Below are 2,577 nucleotides of genomic sequence, written 5' to 3'. Positions count from 1 at the left end.
AATTCAAATTTGTTTGCTAGTGGAGTTAGTTAAGTAGCAGGTTAATAAGGTTATAATTTTATTTGGAAATTTGGTAGATTTTTTTTGAAAATGTACATTACAGTTGTCAAATTTTAAAATTTTGGGTGTCTTAAAATGTAGAATATAAATGTCAAGTTTTAAGATTTCGGCTACCTCAAAAGTTTTTGATGAATGCATTTCCACCATCAAAAAAGATTCGAACACTCTCAATATTGAATTTCTTGAAAAAAATCACCAAATTCTATAAAAACACTCTCAACATTAAATTTCTCGAAAAAAATCACCAAATTCTAACAAAAACAGATTATAACCTCGTAAACAACTCACTTAAATCAATCTTGTAAACCGCTCACTTAAGTCAATCTGGTCTTCCCAGACATGCTTCACAGCTCCACATTTCGACAATGATTTAGAAAATGGTGCAGTGAGTTATTTACATTTTATTTTTGTTTTATTATATTTTCGTAATAAAATTTTTTGTGAAATTGTAGATTTTTTCTTATTTCAAATATATTTTAAATATAAAATAAATTTAACATTATAAAAAATTATTAAAAGATTTCAATTACATAAATTTTATATCTCAAATTTGTAATTCCAATAAATAAATTATAGAAAATAAAAATTACAACTTCAAAAAAAACATTTGAGTTCTTTGAATTATAGAAAATAAAAATTACAACTTCAAAAAAACATCTGAGTTATTTGAATTTTTTTAATTGAAAATTTAATTTTAAATTTGGAAAATTGTAATTTTTAATTATTTTATTTACATAATTTTAATATTATTTTTTTCCAAATATTTTGAATCCATTTATATATATTTTCAATTTAATATAATATAAATAATTAAAAAATAATAATATTTTTTTCCATATCAATTTTATAAGTATATGTTTATATTGACTAGAAACATTGTTACCTTAAAAAGCACATATTTTCCCATTTACAGCATAAAAATTTACCCATAAACCACTTCAAACACCATTAAAATAATTGCATAGGTATCTAACAACGATGGAAGATATTCAAATTGCCACTAGAAGTCTGTAGTTGTTAGACCAGAGAATAAAAGAATATGTCAAAAAAATTGTTTGTCATCGAAAAAAGAGATTATATTGGTCATACTGTCTACCATGTCCTGTGAAAGGCCGTTGGCTCACGCTACTAAGAAACTTCATTTCCCACAACATAATTGCTAGAAGGTCGTGGCAAAGTAGAGTAACAATAGAAATTCAACAGGTTGGCGCTAAGTGTGTCCATCACGTGCATCTGCATTATAAAGTGGGTCTACCCTTGCATCTCCATACACATTTCTTTTCTTATTTTCTGCAGTGAGACATTTTATTTCGAGAGATGGCAAATACGGGTTATTCGACAGCAACTGTTACAGTGGCCACTGTACTGTTATTGGCTTCCCATCATATAGTGGACGCGGACGCAAAACCGAAATTAGGGGTGGAAAAGAAAAGCCACTTGCATTTCTATTTGCACAACTGGTTGGCCGGAAAGAATGTGACGGGCGTAGAGGTGGCGTCAGCTCCCACCACCAACTCTCCCTTTCCTCATGTCGTGGAGTTGGTGTCCGGTCCCACCACCAACTCTTCCTTTCCTCATTTCGGCTCGTTATGGGTTCTGGACGACTTGCTTACTGAAGGGCCAGAAGCGACCTCCAAAATGGTGGGCAGAGCGCTGGGTATCTCCATCTCTTCTTCCCACGAGGAACTCCATCTGTTTATGGCGACCACGTTTGTGTTTGAGAGTGGAAAGTACAAGGGCAGCACCCTCACCATGGTGGGGAAAAATGCGCTGTTGGATAAAGTGAGAGAAATACCCATCGTGGGAGGAAGCGGGCAGTTCCGATTGTGTCGGGGCTACGCACTAGCTCGCACATATTCAGTCGATCGAAAATCTCACTATGTAGTCGCTGAATACGATGTCATTGTTCTTCATTATTAAGGTCTTCTGTGTCTGAGTATATATATAGTTTACTAAACTGTATTTGCTACCATACAGCTGCAACGGCCATGGAGGGTTTTTGGGTTTCGTTTTATTGTTTTTATTATTAAATAAAACATTACATACCATCCAGAACAGTTGGATGTTCATGGATCTGACGAAGTGTCTTTCTTATGGGCATTGTAATTAATATTTTCGGCCATAAATTTGTTTTTCTTATCAATTCAATTTAATAAAAAAATAACAATAATAAAATATATACTTTTATCAAGGAAAAAAATCGAAAAACAGTAATTTTGGAAAATAATTTAAAAGTTTTTTTAAATTTCCAATAACAAGATTTAATATCTTTATACATATAAAGAATAACTTTAAACCAGAGGCGCGACAATCCCAAGTCAGTTCTGGGATGTGTTTATTTCCCAGTCCGTTTTGGATGTGTTTATTTTGTCTTTTTATCAAATTCAATTTATTAAGAAAATAGTAATAAAAAATATAATTTTATTTTTCTTATGAAATTAATTTTTCAAAAAAATCGAAATATAGTAATTTTAGAAAGTAATTTAAAAGTTTTTTAAATTTCCAATGACAAGATTT

At 31.0% G+C, this 2,577-nt stretch overlaps 1 pseudogene; it reads left to right on the top strand.

Moving 5' to 3' along the window:
* The first annotated feature begins 1,377 nt into the window (after nucleotides 1-1,377).
* Nucleotides 1,378-1,980, top strand: LOC149187236 (dirigent protein 22 pseudogene; annotated as a pseudogene).
* Nucleotides 1,981-2,577: the final 597 nt, after the last annotated feature.

This window comes from Pinus tabuliformis, chromosome 3_1 (genome assembly GCF_031772625.1).
Source record: "Pinus tabuliformis cultivar Carrire ecotype Pingquan chromosome 3_1, CPIR1, whole genome shotgun sequence".
Taxonomy (NCBI): Eukaryota; Viridiplantae; Streptophyta; class Pinopsida; order Pinales; family Pinaceae; genus Pinus; species Pinus tabuliformis.
This window is presented reverse-complemented; position numbering and strand designations above follow the sequence as displayed.